The sequence below is a fragment of the Nomascus leucogenys genome, chromosome 7b, assembly GCF_006542625.1.
Source record: "Nomascus leucogenys isolate Asia chromosome 7b, Asia_NLE_v1, whole genome shotgun sequence".
NCBI lineage: Eukaryota > Metazoa > Chordata > Mammalia > Primates > Hylobatidae > Nomascus > Nomascus leucogenys.
In genome coordinates this window covers 9,187,538-9,204,786 of record NC_044387.1, presented here as the reverse complement: position 1 = coordinate 9,204,786, position 17,249 = coordinate 9,187,538, and the positions used below count along the sequence as shown (strand labels likewise).

Below are 17,249 nucleotides of genomic sequence, written 5' to 3'. Positions count from 1 at the left end.
GCATCTACCTTCTTCATGCCAGAGGCTTTCTTTGTTTTTTTTCTTTTTTTTTGGCAGGGTCTTGCTCTGTCACCTGGGCTGGAGTGCAGTGGCCCAATCACGGCTCACTGCAGCCTCAGTCTCCTGGGCTCAAGCGAGCCTCCCACCTCAGCCTCCTAAGTAGCTGGAACCACACACACGTGTCACCACACCTCACTAATTTTTTGGTTTTTTGTAGAGATAGGATCTCACAGGCCAGGTGCAGTGGCTCATACCTGTAATCCCAGCACTTTGGGAGGCCAAGATGGGTGGATCATTTGAGGCCAGGAGTTCGAGACCAGCCTGGCTGAAATTGCAAAACTCCATCTCCATTTTAAAAAATACAAAAAGATTAGCTGGGCAGGGTGGCACATTCCTGTAACCCCAGCTACTCAGGAGGCTGTGGCATGAGAATCGCTTGAACCCAGGAGGCAGAGGTTGCAGTGATCCAGGATTGTGCCACTGCACTCCAGCCTGGGTGACAAAGTGAGACCTTGCTCAAAAAAAAAAAAGAGATGGAATCTCACTGTGTTGCCACGGCTGGTCTAGAATTCCTGGGCTCAAGGATTCCTCCCACCTCGGCCTCCTGAAGTGCTGGGATTACAGCTGTCAGCCACTACGCACAGCTGAAGTTGTCTTTTTGTTTGTTGATCTCAGAGTAGTGAGGAGGAAGAAGGCACCTAGAGAAGGAAGTCTGACAGCTTCTGCAGGTTCAGGTGCATTTTGTTCCCCTTTAAAGTCTCCCTTAAAGCAGAGACAGAGGAAGGCGTAGGAGGCCATGTAAAGCACACAGACTCTGGAGACAGAACTGCTACCTTGGGCAAGTCACTTCATTCTGAGCTTCAGTTTCTCATCTGTAAAATGGGCATGATGAAACCAATCTTCCAGGATTACTGTGAGAATTAAATAGGTAAATGCAGACTGTATGCAGTGGCTCACACCTATAATCCCAGCACTTTGGGAGGCCGAGGCAGGAGGATCACTTGAGTCCAGGAGTTGGAGACCAGCCTGGACCACATGAGACCCCATCGCTACAAAAAAATTTTTAAAATTAGCCAGGTGTAGGGATGTATACCTGTGGTCTCAACTACTTGGGAGGCTGAGGCAGGAGGACCATTTGAGCCCAGGAGCTGGAGGCTGCAGTGACCCATGATCACCCTATTATCCTCCAGCCTGCTCAAGAGAGTCAGATCCTGTCTCAAAAAAAAAAAAAAAAAAAAAGGTAATCACAGTTCCAGGTTCTTGTCTCTCCTAGAACTTACCACAGTGCATTTAAATATTTAAAATTTGGTTCACTGTTACATCCCCAGTTCCTAAGATTGTGTCTGGCACAAATGTTTGTGGAAGAGATAACATTTGTAAAGATAAAGTCTGCCAGGCTCACAGCTGATCTGAAATAAATTAAAAATATATACACATGTGTGTATGTGTGCATGTGTGTAAAATGAAGAGGATTAAGAGGGAAATCTGAGAGAACTCTTGAGAGAGTCCTCCAGGAATTAATGGGGCAGGTAGTGCTAAATGAACACTCTTTGGATCATGAGCTGTGGATTCAAATATAGCCTCTTCACCAGTCCTGAGGCAGTATCATGGATATGCATAGCTGGTCTGTCTGGTTAATCTCCCCTTACCTAGTAGGTCTTCTAAGCAGCCTCAAATCCTTTCTAGAAAGATCCCTGGCAAAGATTCTCTCCTTGACTAAACTCTATTTAGGCTCCCCTGAACTTTTCAACTACGCCTTGACTTTTGGACTTCTGTGTTCATCTTTACATTGTCCAGTTTTGTTTTCTTTTTTTTTTTTTTTGAGACAGAGTCTTGCTCTGTCACCCAAGCTGGAGTGCAGTGGCACGATCTCAGCTCACCGCAAGCTCCACCTCCCAGGTTCACGCCATTCTCCTGCCTCAGCCTCCCGAGTATCTGGGAGTACAGGCACCCACCACCACGCCTGGCTAATTTTTTGTATTTTTAGTAGAGACGGGGTTTCACCGTGTTAGCCAGGACGGTCTTGATCTCCTGACCTCATGATCCGCCTGCCTCAGCCTCCCAAAGTACTGGGATTACAGGTGTGAGCCACCGCGCCCCGCCTGTTTTGTTTTGTTTTTAGGGACAGGGCCTTGCTCTGTTACCCAGGCTGGAGTGCAGGTGGCATGATCATCACTCACTGCAGCCTCAAACTCCTAGCCTCAAGTGATCCTCCTGCCTCAGCCTCCAGAATAGCTGGGACTACAGGCGCATACCACCACGCCAGCTAATTCTTTAATTTTTTGTAGAGACAGGGTCTCACTATGTTGCCCAGGCTGGTCTTGAACTCCTGGGCTCAAGTGAACCTCCAGCCTAAACCTCCCAAAGTGCTGGGATTACAGGTGTGAGCCACTGCCCCTGGGCTGCATTGTCCAATTTTGGCAAGAATCCTGCTAAGTTGGTTTAGCTAGACTCCCCCATTCTCCATACCTGATTGTCAATATCTTTTTTTTTTTTTTCTTTTTTGAGACGGAGTCGCACCCTGTCGCCCAGGCTGGAGTGCAATGGCACGATCTTGGCTCACTGCAACCTCCACCTCCGGGGTTCAAGTGATTCTCCTGCCTCAGCCTCCTGAGTAGCTGGGATTACAGGCACCCACCACCACGCCTGGCTAATTTTTGTATTTTTGTAGAGATGGGGGTTTCACCATGTTGGCTAGGCTGGTCTTGAACTCCTTACCTCAGGTGATCCACCCGTCTCAGCCTCCCAAAGTGCTGAGATTACAGGCGTGAGCCACTGCACCCAGCCCTGATTGTCAATATCTAATCAGGTTCCTCATTTTCCACCATTCCCCAGGTGATGTCTGATCACCTTGGCCTGCCTTCAGCAAGAATCTTGTTAGATGGGTTTAAGCCAGAATCCTCTTATCTCTGATGCAGTTTCCTATGCACTGGCCCTCAATCAGTGGATCCTTTCTCCTTCCTTATAAATTCCCAGTTGCCCATGCTGAATTCTGAATTGAGCCCAAATACTCTCCCAGACCGCAAATCCCACTGCAGTGGTCCCTACACCCTTCATGATGCCAATAAAGTCGGCCTTGTAGTCTTTAACAAGTGTCATTCAATATTTTTTTAACATCCTATACATAAAACTCCAGTCAAGTGAGGTCCTGATTCTTCTATGTGTCTCCGGTTCCCATCTATGAGAAGGGCACAACGCAACCAGGGTTTTGGGCAGCCTTCCATGAAAGCACCTGGAAGCCGGAGGGGGGGGGCCGGAGGGCTTTTGACACAGATGGGGAAGGGCGGAGGCGCTGGGTTTGAGCAACATCAACCCAGAAATGCAGAACTGCCAAAAGAAACCCCCCTAAAAGGCAGGACACTTTTAAAGAAAATAAAGGTGAATTCCAGGCATGAGCTTTCGACGGAGAATGGGGCTTCCCCGACTCGCCCACCCACTTCTCCCCAGGTGCGCAGCCCGCGCCGCCCACCCCGGGCGCGGCGAGGCGACGGGAGCCGAGCTCTCTAGGACCCGAGGAGGAAGAGCTGCAGGGAGACGGTGCCTCAAGCGGGTGCTGCCGCGAGCGGCCTGCCGAGGGGCTGGAAATGAAAGTAAAGCGCTCCAGAGCCACATGGACGGAGCTGCCGGGGCGGCGGCGCCGGGAGCAGGATGCGGCCGCCCGTAATTAAATAGCATTTACTTTTATTATTACTAATAATAATAACGTAATCATACCTCTAGTCATAGCATACCATTTATCGGGCTCGGCGCAGGCCCGCGGGGAGCGCAGCCCGGCGGAGGTGAGTGCTTGGCGCGGCCCGAGCCCCGCGGGGCCGAGGCCGGGGCCACTGCGTCCGGAGCCGCCCGCGCGCGAGGGTTCGGGGACGCCCGGGCCGGGCCGGGCTGGGGAAGAGGCGCGGAGAGCCCTTTCCAGGCCGGGGCCGCGCGCCGAGTCACCTGGAAAGTGGGATTTTGCAAAAAATAGTCTCTAAACCCCCATTTCCTCCTTTTTGGGGATCCCGGTCCCCGTGCCCTGCCCCAAAGTTTTAAAGTTACCGTGCGGCCGGGGGCACCTGGCGCTGGAGAGACTCGGCCGCCCCTGCAGCCCCCAGGAGGTGTCTTGAAATTTTCGAGGGGCCTCTCTCTTGGGCGTCCGGAGCTTCTGGGGTGTCCGGATGCTTTGCCGACCCCGCTCAGGGGGTCTCCGGGGCTGGCAGGGGCGTCGCTGGCAGGGCCCCCCTTCCTTTTGTGTTCTCCTTGGCTCCGCAGCACCCGGAGTTGGAGGGGCCGCGGCGAGGGCCGGGGAGCGGGGCCGCCCGACGGGCCGCCCCTTTCGGCTGCGGCGGCCACGCGAGCCCGGGGATCCGGGGCCTGCAGCCGGGCCCGCGGGAAGGGGGCGGCAGGAAAGGGGGGCGCGGTCTGGGCCTGCTGGGCAGGGGGGCGTTTCCGGTCGCAGGATCAGTCTCTGGACTCCGAGGCCTGTGGGAGGCCCGCGGCCGTCCAGGGAGTGCTAGGGGGCTGCGGACCCCGGCTCTGGCGCCTGGGGAGGGGGGCGCCCTGACGGGGCTGGGGGCCTGGGAGCCGCCGACCCCGGCCTCGTACCCCCATCCTGCCCGCAGCGAGCCTCGGGACCCCCCTCCGGGCTTGCTCCCTCCTCCTTTCCCCTCCTTTCTCCTTAACTCTGTCTGTTTTGGGTGTTTATAAGGCGCCTGGTTGGGGAGACTTTCACGGACAAAGCCGTTTTCCCAGGGGGGAAAATAATCATATAAAAACGCTCACTCTGATAGAACCTGATGGCTATATTGCCAACAGGGCATTGATGGGGAAGACTAGGGGGCTAGGGCCCTGCATGGGGAGTCTGGGGGCTCGAAAAGGGGGCTGGGCCTGAGTGGGGAGCTGGTGATCAGCGGTTTTATTTCTTGGGTTGCTAGCTTTGGCATCAGACTTTGAACCCCAACTTCTTGCCATATTCCTCAGCATCTGCAGTTCAGCCTGATGAAAATAGCAGAATGCAGATCCTTGAATTTTCACACAAATGAGATAATTATAGTACATGTAGCAACTGTGTTGGACACAAAATGCTGGCAGACTCTTTAGTTCTACTACCAATACTTCCCCCACACACATACAGCCATCCCCTCCGTGGTGGTCTTCTTTCCCCGTGTCCACCTCCCACAGAAGTTGGACTGCAAGGTGGAAATGACACCTGGTCAACAGTTGGGTGGAGTGTGTTTGAGAAGTGGGGAGACTTAAGGTGGGAAGAAAGAACCTGTCCAGGAGGGATGAGATCTGAGGATGGGAGAGTTTGTTGTCCCTGAGCTGGGATAAAGTTTCTGTTCCATAGATGCTGTGTGTTCTTAGCTGCTAGCTTTTGTATAGGTTAGACAAGAATGTGGGTTTTGGTAGATTATTGTGAGGCTAAGAAGATTATTGTGAGGTGGGATGTGCTCTCTCGAGTCTCAGTAGGAAAGCTGAGGTGTCGTTTGAGACATGGATAGAGAATCTGAAAATAATCCCTCAATCTGAAAATAATAATCCCTCAAATATCACTTTTTAGTTTATAACAAAAGGGCTTTCACATGTGTTGGCTCATCTGTCCTCCATAGCAACTGTGTCAGGTAGACATTTTCTAGATAAGAAACCTTAGGCCGAATTGTGTGTCTTGCTGGAAAGTCAGACAGCAGAGGTAGGATTCCCACCCAGTTTTCTGGCTCCAAATCGTCACCCTTTCTCAGAGTCCTGGGCCACTTTAGCAAGTTACTTTTCATTATTTTATTTTATTTTATTTTACTTTCTTGAGACGGAGTCTCGCTCTGTCACCCAGGCTGGAGTGCAGTTGCGCGATCTTGGCTCACTGCAAGCTCCGCCTCCCGGGTTCACGCCATTCTCCTGCCTCAGCCTCCTGAGTAGCTGGGACTACAGGCTCCCACTACCATGCCCAGCTAATTTTTTGTATTTTTAGTAGAGATGGGGTTTCACTGTGTTAGCCAGGATGGTCTTGATCTTCTGACCTCGTGATCCAGCCACTTAGGCCTCCCAAAGTGCTGGGATTACAGGTGTGAGCCACCACGCCCAGCTTTCTTTTTATTTTTTATTTTGAGACAAGGTCTCACTCTGTCACCCAGGCTGGAGTACAGTAGCACAATTGTAGCTCAGTCTGCCGGGCTCAGGCAATCCTCCTGCCTTGTCCTCCCAAAGGGATAGGGTTACAGGCATGAGCCGCCAAACCTGGCTGCTGCAAGTTTCTTTCTTTCTTTCTTTTTTTTTTTTTTTTTTTTTTGACAGAGTCTCACTCTTACCCAGGCTGGAGTGCAGTGGCACGATCTTAGCTCACTGCAACCTCTGCCTCCCGGGTTCAAGTGATTCCTGGGCTCAACATATCTGGATTCAAGTGAACTCCTGGGCTCAACATATCTACCCACCTCGGCCTCCCAAAGTGCTGGGATTACAGGCGTGAGCCACCTCATGCCTGTCTGCAAGTTACTTTTCAAGTGCCTCTTGTGAGATGCTGTGGGGCAGGTTTGCAGTTGACTTTGTCATTTATTATCTGGCTGGAAAGAGAAAGTTGACTCTAGTGAACCAATGAGAACACAAGAATTCTGGCGTCAGTGCAGTGGGAGTGGAGAGAAGAGAGCTCAAGGCTACCTGGAAAAGTTAGAGAAGGCTTCTTCTAAGAAGTAGAATTTGAACTTGAAAGAATGGGGAGGCTTGCCAGGGTGGAGAAGAAGGGAATTTCTGGGTTAGCCACAGTTGCTTCTGTGCTGGGAAGTTGACTTACATTCTCTCTAATTGTTATAGTAGCTCCATGAGGGGTGGGCATTGTAATCTCCATTTCACAGATGAAGAAATTAAGGAACATGGGATTTGTGTGCCCAGCCCAAGGTCAATCTGCAGGATTTGAATCCAGGCCTTCTTGACTCTTGAGTGTGCTCCTGCCCTCTGCACCACCTTCCTCTCAGATACGTAAGCAAGAACAGGGACTGTCCTGTAATCCCAGCACTTTGGGAAGCTAAGGCGAGCTGATCACTTAAGGTCATGAGTTCGAGACCAGAGCTGGCAACATGGTGAAACCCAGTCTCCACTAAAAACACAAAAATTGGCCAGCTGCGGTGGCCCACGCCTGTAATCCCAGCACTTTGGGAGGCCGAGGCGGGCAGATCACGAAGTCAAGAGATTGAGACCATCCTGGCCAACATGGTAAAACCCCGCCTCTATTAAAAGTACAAAAATTAGCTGGATGTGGTGGTGCATACCTGTAATCCCAGCTACTTGGGAGGCTGAGGCAAGAGAATCGCTTGAACCTGGGAGGCGGAGCTTGCAGTGAGCCGAGCGCGCCACTGCAATCCAGCCTGGGCTACAGAGCGAGGCTCTGTCTCAAAAAAAAAAAAAAAAAAAGATTAGCTGGGCATGCTGGTGGGTGCCTGTAATCCTAGCTACTCAGGAGGCTGAGGCAGGAGAATCTCTTGAACCTGGGGGGTGGAGGTTGCAATGAGCCAAGATCACGCCACTGCACTCCAGCCTGGGCGACAGAGTGAAACTCCGTCTCAGAAAAACAAAAACAGAGACTGGATGGTCTGAATTAGCAAATGAAACTGGAGTAGCATTGTCAACAGGCTCCCCAAGACCAAGGAGTTCTCCTAAACTGGCTCTGTGTCCCAGGGCCCCGAGGGGCTGGCCCAGTGAAAGCACTCTCAGTAGGTTTCTAACTGCAGAAAGCAGAATGACAGTAGAAGGAGGACCGGTCCCTGAGCGTGGGGATCTGAGCAAGTTTGGTTCCTTAGTGCCTGCTGGGTGCTGGCCCAGCACCCTGGAGGAGCTTGGAGCTTGGAATGAGATAGATATGGACCATTAATCTGAGCTTCCCAAAGACAGGAACTGGGTCTGATTCACCCTCTGTGCCTCCAGCCCCAGAGGCCGTGCCGGGATGACACACTCAGCCATTGTGTTGTCAAATTGAATTATGCCCCAGTGTAGAGGAGGAAGGTTTATTTTGCCCAAGAGTGGAAGATCTTCCTAAAAGTGCCGTTTGGACATCTGAAAGATAGGTTGAAAAGCCAGAGAAAGGGTGTTCTAAGCAGAGGCATTGAGATGGACAAAGGCAGGGATGTAGAAAGAAGAACAGGTCACCTGGTACAGCCACAGTCTAGTGGGCAGATATATGACTTTGGGTTCAAGTCAGGCTCTGCCATCATGATCCTTTCGATTCTCTGGGCCTCAGTTTCCCCTTCTGAAAAGGAGCCCTGAGATTTGATGATATTTAATGATAACCCATGCTTGGGGATCAGGGTAAGAAACTTAGATGAAAAGAGCTAGAAGTGTTTAAAAATTTTTATTAATTTAGTAATCACTGAACCAGCAATTCTCTAGGCCCTGTTGCAAGTGTTTTTTCCTAAATTAGCTTATTTAATTCTTTTTTTTTTTTTTTTTTTTGAGACAGAGTTTTGCTCTTGTTGCCCAGGCTGGAGTGTGATGGCGTGATCTTGGCTCACTGCAACCTCCGCCTCCCGGGTTCAAGTGATCCTCCTGCCTCAGCCTCCCGAGTAGCTGGGATTACAGGTGTCTGCCACCACGCCTGACTGATTTTTGTATTTTTAGTAGAGACGGGGTTTTGCCATGTTGGCCAGGCTGGTCTTGAACTCCTGATCTCAAGTGATCCACCCGCCTCGGCCTCCCAAAGTGCTGAGATTACAGGTGTGAGCCACTGCACCCAGCCTTTATTTAATTCTTTCGACAGCCCTAGAGGGAGGCACTGTAATTATCCCCATTTTACAGGTGAAGAAACTGTGGCATAGAGAGAGTTTCAGTGAAGTGCAGAAGGGGCAGAGCTGCAGAGCCAAACCAGGATGTCTGGCTCTGGAGCTGGCCTGGTGTGGGCCTGGGAAGGAGCCTCAGGGGGGACCTGAGGTTATTCAGACAGCACGGGGTGGAGGTGCTGCAGCCCCAAGCTGGAGGCTCAGCCTGGGCTGATGATGGGCTGTGCGTCAGCTCCCAGGAGCCTCCACAGAAGTCAGCTGCTTTCTTTTTTTTTTTTTTTTTTTTTGAGACGGAGTCTCATTCTGTCACCCAGGCTGGAGTGCAGTGGTGCAATCTCGGCTCACTGCAACCTCTGCCTCCCGGGTTCAAGCAATTCTCCTGCCTCAGCCTCCTGAGTAGCTGGGATTGCAGGCGCGCACCACCACACCTGGCTAATTTTTTTTTTTTTTTTTTTTGTATTTTTAGTAGAGACAGTGTTTCACCATGTTGGTCAGACTGGTCTTGAACTCCTGACCTCATGATCCACCCGTCTCGGCCTCCTGACTGCTGGGATTATAGGCATGAGCCCGCGCTGGGCCTGAAGTCAGCTCCTTTCATCACATTTCATGGCCCCTGGAAAACAAGCTCATTTTCCTTCCTCTGTCAGCACCAGCTACAGACTCCTTCCCACCAAATTCATTCTCCCCAGGGAGACTGTTTCTTTGCAGGCGTGTTGGTTGTGTTGGTGCTGTGTTGGTTGTGTTGGTGCAGTCTCCCCACCGGGCTATGGAGGCCCAGAGGTAGGGACATTCCTGCATTCAGAACCCTTGTTCCCTTCAGAAACATCTGGTAACTTCAGTTCTGCAGCATCACAGCTCCTCAGCATCAGAGGCTGAGACATGAGCATGGTGGTGATCGTGGGGATACGATCACCCATATAGCAGCATATAACACCCATATAACAGCAGCCCCCATATAGTTAACACCACTGTATACCAGCATCATGCTTGACATTGCCTATGCCTTCTCTTATTGAATCCACTTAACAGCTCTTCGAGACTGGAGTAATCATTGGCAGCCCCATCTTGTAGATGAGGAGCCTGAGGCTCAGAAAGACTAAGTAACACTTCTGAGATCACACAGCTGAGGTAGAGAAGGGGGTCAGATGAAGCCACCTGGCATCCGAGGTCTTAGCTGCCATGCAGGAGACAGCCTTCAGGTTACTTCCAGTTTCCTCGAAGCTCTTTTCTTATCAGTCTGGAAATCCTAACTACCACCAACATTTGTGTCCTGCTATGTCCACAGTCTCTCATTAATTGTCATGACAGTCTTTCGACGTAAGGTAAGAGGTGTCCCTGTTTTTCAGAAGAAAAAGACTGAGGCATCACCTACCCACTGCTCTTCCTACCCAGCCCACAATGTGACTTGGGAGGGGAACAGGGTATTGGATTCCCTGAGACTGAGAACCGTGTCTTCTGATTGGTTTGTGTTACTGAAGTGCTGGGGTCAGCTGATGATCATTCCTTGAGCACTTCCTGTGAGGGCTGCAGGGAAGGTGGGGGCTCTGGCCCTCCTGGGGTTTTCAGAGGTCGCCCTGGTTCAGCTATGCTCTTGTTCCCTGGAGCATCCCTGTGTCATCCCTCTCCCTCCACAGGCGGAGGAACACAGGGCAGGGAGCCCAAAGTCCTGAGTTTCATTCCCAACTCCTGTTCATGCTGGCTGTATGATGGAGGCATGATTATTTTGTCATTCTTGGCTTCTTTTCTGTGAAAAGAAGAAGGCCATCTCCTTTTCTGTGAAACGGCCGTACTGATCCTGTCGAATCTGCATCAGGGGTTGCAGTTGTGATCATTTAATAGCCTTCAGAATATTCCTGAATCTTCTTCACTGTCTGCCTTGATCCAGGCCTGGACCACTGCAATAGCCTCCTAATGAATCTCCCAGTATCCTCTCTTGTGATACGTCCTCCCTGCAGTAGCCAAAAGGATCTTCTTGCGAAATAAATAAGCTCCTGTCACTCTTCTGCTGAAAACTCTCCTGCAGTTTCCTGACACATGCAAAACACAGCCCTGGCTCCCAGCATGGCCTGTGAGTGGTTCTGAGACCAACCTCGCCTGCCCCTTGCACTTTGCCTCCCACGTGGCTTGCCCTCGCTCGGGCGCTGCAGCCACAGTGGCCTTCTGAGTTTTCCTGGAACATTATCAGCTTGTTCCCACCTCAGGGCCATTGCCTGTGCCTGTCCCCTGCTAGGTAGGTGCCCTCTTACCCCACCTCCTATCTTCCATGGCCGGCTAGCTATCTCTCTTAAATGTCAGCTTCCTCCTAAGGGCCTTCCCTAAACTCCCAGTCTGCTTTCTTTCTTTTTTTCTTTTTTTGAGACAGTCTTGCTCTGTCGCCCAGGCTGGAGTGCAGTGGTGTGATCTCGGCTCACTGCAATCTTGACCTCCTGGGTTCAAGTGATTCTCCTGCCTTAGCCTCCTGAGTAGCTGGGATTACTACGCCCAGCCTAATTTTTGTATTTTTATTAGAGATGGGGTTTCACCATGTTGGCCAGGCTGGTCTTGAACTCCTGGCCTCAAGTGATCTGTCCACCTCAGCCTCCCAAAGTGCTGGGATTACTGGTGTGAACCACTGCATCCGGCCCTAGTGTACTTTCCCATCACTCCATGCCACGCCTCCTGCTTCAGCTTCCTTGTGACTCTGATCTCTATTTTTACTTGTCGTGTGCATTTCACGCTGGTTTGTCTTCCTGCCCATGGATGACAAGTTCCACCAGGGAAAGGACTTTATTAACCGTGTTCCCCTAGCACCTGGTAGGGCCCCTTGCACTAAAAGTGCTTCATGGTTATTTGTTGAATAAATGAATAACAGTAGCAGGTTGGCCACAGAATAGCCCTTGCCAAACAGCCCACAACTGGGCAGGGAAACTGCAAAGAAATCAACATCGATGGCCGGGCGCAGTGGCTCACGCCTATAATCCCAGCACTTTGGGAGGCCGAGGTGGGTGGATCACAAGGTCAGGAGATCGAGACCATCCTGGCTAACACGGTGAAACCCCGTCTCTACTAAAAATACAAAAAATAAGCCGGGCATGGTGGCGGGCGCCTGTAGTCCCAGCTAGCTACTCGGGAGGCTGAGGCAGGAGAATGGCGTGAACCCGGGAGGCGGAGCTTGCAGTGAGTCGAGATCGCACCACTGCACTCCAGCCTGGGCGACAGAGCGAGACTCCGTCTCAAAAAAAAAAAAGGAAAAAAAGAAAAAAAAGAAATCAACATTGACTGATTGAAAACTTACAGGATAATTATGTCTGTCGTGAGTGCTGTCTACAGCATCCAGTTTAGCAGAAACATGAATTTCTGACCCCTTCTGGGGGAGGCACACCAGGTGGAGCTGCAAAATTGTCTTGTCAGGTGTGTATCATCATCCCTGTCTCCCAGATGACAAAACTGAGGCTCAGGGAGGTGCCCTGAAAGCCAGTGTGGGACAGTGCTGGGATTTGAACCCAGGGCTGATGGATTGCATGGCCCAGCCTGCCTCCCTGTCAGCACCAGGCACGAAAGCAAGCAGAGCAGCGCTGGAAACTCTCTTGATGCCCAAGGATGCACCACAAGGATTTCCAAGCTCCCTGGGAGCAGGAGCAGTGACTAATTAACTGCTCAGGAGGAACAGGGTATGCCGCAGTGTTAGACAGTCACTCTAAGCTCTGGGTGATTCTGGCTTATTTTTTAATACTTGCCTATAATTTCCAAAGCTTTTACAATGACCTTCTGTTACTGTTTTAAAAAGGGTTTTTTTTTGTTTTGTTTTGTTTTTAAACGGAGTCTCGCTCTGTCACCCAGGCTGGAGTGCAGTGGCGCTGTCTCGGCTCACTGCAGCCTCCGCCTCCTGGGTTCACGCCATTCTCCTGCCTCAGCCTCCTGAGTAGCTGGGACTACAGATGCCCGCCACCACGCCCGGCTAATTTTTTGTATTTTTAGTAGAGACGGGGTTTCACCGTGTTAGCCAGGATGGTCTCAATCTCCTGACCTCGTGATCCACCCGCCTCGGCCTCCCAAAGTGCTGGGATTACAGGCGTGAGCCACCGCGCCCGGCCAGGGAGTATTTTTCAAGAGTCTCACTTTAAGCACTACATCTGGTGGGTCTTGATGTAGAAGCTAGAGCAGGGCCAGAGGCTGTCGCTCACACCTGTAATCTCAGCACTTTGGAAGGCCGAGGTGTGTGGATCACTTGAGGTCAGGAGTTCAAGACCAGCCTGGCCAACATGGTGAAACCCCGTCTCTACTAAAAATACAAAAAAAAAATTAGCTGAGCATGGTGGTGTATGCCTGTAGTCCCAGCTATTTGGAGGCTGAGACAGGAGAATCGCTTGAACCTTGGAGGTGGAGGTTGCACTGAGCCGAGATCGAGCCACTCCACTCTAGCCTGGGCGCCAGAGCAAGACTGTCTCAAAAAAAAAAAAAAAAAAAAAAAAAAAAAACAAAAAAAAAAACAAAAAAACAAAGAAGAAGAAGAAGAAGCTGGAGCCCAGGCCCCCTGGAGACAGGGATGTGGGTTTGAACCATTCCTGCGCAGTTTGGCCCCAGGTTGTTGGGAGGGTAAGACAAGATTATGAAGGAGAAGCCCTTTGTAAGCAGAATGCTGCCGGAGGGCAGGGGAGGGTGCTTTGGGGCTGACTCTTAGTTTAGTTTATTGGGCAGGGACCAGGGAGTTGGGAGGTCTGGGGAAGTTTCCTGAACTTTGGTTTCTGTTCAAGGCGAGCCAGTTGACAAGAACACAAGCTGCAGGTTGCCATTTCACATTCATTCCTGGAGCCGGGAACCCTGCCAGTAGCTCCAGCTTTCTTCCTCAGCAACAGTGTGGCCTTGGGCAAGTCACAGATCCCCTCCACACTTCACTTTTCTGTGAAAAGTCGGGTAACAAAAACCTACCTTTGATATGATTGTGTGGATAAATAATATGATTCCTTAAAATAGGGTTTCTAACCCCATCTCTACTAAAAATACAAAAAAATTAGCTAGGCATGGTAGCGGGCGCCTGTAGTCCCAGCTACTTGGGAGGCTGAGGCAGGAGAATGGCATGAACCCGGGAGGGGGAGCTTGCAGTGAGCCGAGATCACGCCACTGCACTCCAGCCTGGGAGACAGCGAGACTCCGTCTCAAAAAAAAAAAAAAAAAAAAAAGAATAGCGTTTCTAAATCTTTTCAGATCTGTCATGTTTTTAAATGTATGAAGTGCCAGCCTAGGCAACATGGCAAAACCCTGTCTCTACAAAACGTACAAAAAATTAACCAGGCATGGTGTAGCGTGCCTGTGGTTCCAGCTACTCAGGAGGCCAAAGGTGAGAGGATCACTGGAGCCCAGGAGGCGGAGGCTGCAGTGAGCTTAGATCCGGCCACTGCACTCCAGCGTAGGTGGCAGAGCAGGACCCTGTCTCAAAAACAAAAAGTATAGGCCGGATGCAGTGGCTCACACCTATAATCCCAGCACTTTGGGAGCCCAAGGTGGGTGGATCACTTGAGGTCAGGAGTTCAAGATCAGCCTGGCCAACATGGCAAAACCCTATCTCTACTAAAAATAAAAAATTAACCGGGCATGGTGTCGGGCGCCTGCAATCCCAGCTACTCGGGAGGCTGAGGCAGGAGAATTGCTTGAACTGGGGAGGCAGAGGTTGCAGTGAGCCAGGATCATGCCATTGCACTCCAGCCTGGGCGACAGAGTGAGACTCTGTTTCAAAAAAAAAAAAAAAAAAAAAAAAAAAATGAAATACATAGGATTACAAAGGAAGGTAGTTGTCTTGGATTATAGTATCAATTAAAAAACCAGATCTAGCAGTCTAATGGAACTACCCTAATTTCTTTTCTTTCTTTTTTTTTTCTGAGACGGAGTCTCACTCTGTCACCAGGCTGGAGTGCAGTGGTGCAATCTCAGCTCACTGCAACCTCCAACTCCCTGGTTCAAACAATTCTCCTGCCTCAGCCTCCTGAGTAGCTGGGATTACAGGCATGCACCACCACAGCCAGCTAATTTTTGTATTTTTAGTAGAGACAGGGTTTTACCATGTTGGTCAGGATGGTCTCGATCTCCTGACCTCGTGATCCGACCGCTTATGCCTCCCAAAGCGCAGGGATTACAGGCGTGAGCCACCGCGCCTGGCCCTGAACTACCTTAATTTTAAAAGTGATGAGTGTGAACATTTTGTTATGTCTGCAGTAAATGCAACCTGATAGGAAAAGATTCTGGCAGTGACAGGGTCACAGGTGGCTACAGGATATTCCTGCAGTGTGTTGCCTACATTCATAATTGGAAGGCGTGCCAAACATCAGGTAGGGGTTAGTGAAAGCCAGGTTGTAAATGTTTTCCTTGAGTTCTCTCCATTTAGAATCCCTGCCATAGAAGGTACTTGACATGTTGCAAGTAATGCCCAGAAGTGAGGTATGACTCCTCCCTGACCACCTTGGAGCAGAGGGTCCTCAGGGTGGGCAGACATGCCATGTGAGGACTGTGGGGAAGGGATATATGGAGGCCTGGAATGCTGACTAATAGGGCTAAGGATGGCAAAATTAGACCTTTCCTGGTCTCTCTGAGGAAGCCATCAAGAGCCCGGTGAGTCAGGAGATGCGCCGGGTGTCTTTAGAGATGGCATAACCTCACATAGTGTTCATGTGCTGTGTGGCGTGTCTGCAGTCTGGACTGACTGCCTCTCTTTCATTAAACCGGGGGAAGTGAGTGCAAAGGGGTGGGTCAAGGCTGGAGGCAGCCTGGTGCAGAGTGGAGAGGAGCGCTGTTAGGGTAGGGAGGTGACAAGAGTGTGGGCTCCAGAGGCCAACTGCCAGGTCCAATCCCAGCTCCATCTCTTACCAACTGTGTAACCCTGGCAGGTTGTTTCATCTCCTTGTGCCTTAGTTTCCTCATCATAAGATGGGGAAATAATGGTACTTTCTTATGGGATTTGTGAGGATTATTATATTTAAAGCTTTTAGAGCAGTTTCTGGTAGGAGAAAGTGCTTAAGAAATGATGACTGAGGCTGGGTGCAGTGGCTCACGCCTGTCATCCTAGTGCTTTGGGAGGCCAAGTTGGGAGGATCGCTTGAGCCCAGGAGTTCAAGGCCAGCCTAGCAACAAATTGAGACCCCCATCTCTACTAAAAATTTAAAAATTAACGAGATGCAGTGGCTTGTGCTCCAGTTATGCTGGAGGCTGAGGCAGGAGAATCACTTGAGCCAGGAGGTTGAAGCTGCAGTGAGCTATGATGGCACCATTGCAGCACCCCACCCTGGGTGACAGAGTGAGACCCTGTCTCTTTAAAAAAAAAACAAAAAAGAAATGATGACTGATAGCATCCTCACTGTTTTTCTAGGATTCATAAGCGCTACCTAATCAAAATAGGTTTCCCGGACAGTTTTTTTTTTTTGAGATGGAGTTTCACTCTGTCACCCAGGCTGGAATGCAGTGATGTGATTTCAGCTCACTGCAACATCTGCCTCCCTGGTTCAAGCGATTCGTTTGCCTCAGCTTCCTGATTAGCTGGGATTACAGGTGCCCACCACCATGCCCCGATAAATTTTTGTACTTTTAGTAGAGACGGGGTTTCACCATGATGGCCAGCCTATTCTCGAACTCCTGACCCTGTGATCCGCCCGCCTCGGTCTCCCAAAGTGCTGGGATTACAGGCATGAGCCACTGCGCCTGGCCCCCAAACAGTTTCTTTGGGCTGCTTAGAGATGAATCAGATACAGTGTCTGCCTTCAAGAAGTTCATAGTTTAGGGAGAGATGGGGACATAAGCACATAATTTCAGTTATTGAGGATGAGCACAGTGGTTGCATTAAGCTTGGGGTACTGTGTGCAGTAGTGGTTGGGGAAAGAAGCCTTCCTGGTAGAGGAGCCACCTTGGCTGAGCTTTAAAGAAGCGGTGGGCATTAAGCTAGGGTGGGAAGCAGTGGGCATGGAGCCCCACTCAGAGCCGTCAGCTTGGGCAGGAAGCTGGATGGTCCGTTGTCGTGGGAGTGTGACATTCCAGGCGGGCCGTGGGGCAGAAAGAGGCCAGGCATGCCTTGCGGTATTGCATGAACCAGGATGAGGAGCTCGGACTTTGTTCTCCGAGTAGTGTTGTCATGGAAAGTTCTGTTTGTCTTTTAACTTTTTATTCACAAGAAGTTGCAAAAATAGTACAAAGAATTCCCTTTACCTAGCGTCCTTGAATAGTGATATCCTATGTGCTCCAGAAAATTGGAATTAGTATATTACTAAGCTACAGTGCTTATTTGGTTTTCACCCTTTTTTTTTTTTTTTTGAGACGGAGTCTTGCTCTGTTACTGAGGCTGGAATGCAGTGGCGCGATCCCGGTTCACCTCAACCTCCACCTCCTGAGTTCAAGCGATTCTCCTGCCTCAGCCTCCCAAGTAGCTGAGATTACAGGCGCCTGCCACCACGCCTGGCTAATTTTTGTATTTTTTGTAGAGATGGGGTTTCACCATGTTGGCCAGGCTGGTCTTGAAGTCCTGACCTCAAGTGATCCACTCGTCTCGGCCTCCCAAAG

At 50.6% G+C, this 17,249-nt stretch overlaps 2 protein-coding genes across 4 annotated transcripts in view; one reads left to right on the top strand and one right to left on the bottom strand.

The window, feature by feature from the left end:
- Positions 1 to 4,372, bottom strand: part of RANGAP1 (Ran GTPase activating protein 1) — a 59,350-nt gene extending 54,978 nt beyond the window's left edge. The window contains exon 1 of the mRNA XM_030815475.1: positions 4,036 to 4,372. The gene's annotated coding sequence lies outside the window, so the exon portion shown is untranslated. The remainder of the gene's footprint in view (positions 1 to 4,035) is intronic.
- ZC3H7B (zinc finger CCCH-type containing 7B) overlaps positions 3,319 to 17,249 on the top strand; it is a 53,997-nt gene continuing 40,066 nt past the window's right edge. Inside the window, exons 1-2 of one of the 3 annotated variants that reach the window (XM_030815472.1) lie at positions 3,319 to 3,779; positions 10,618 to 10,800. The gene's annotated coding sequence lies outside the window, so the exon portion shown is untranslated. Of the gene's footprint in view, positions 3,780 to 10,617; positions 10,801 to 13,225; positions 13,626 to 17,249 lie in introns of those variants that run through there. The other 2 variants (XM_030815470.1, XM_030815471.1) reach the window with 2 other exon arrangements.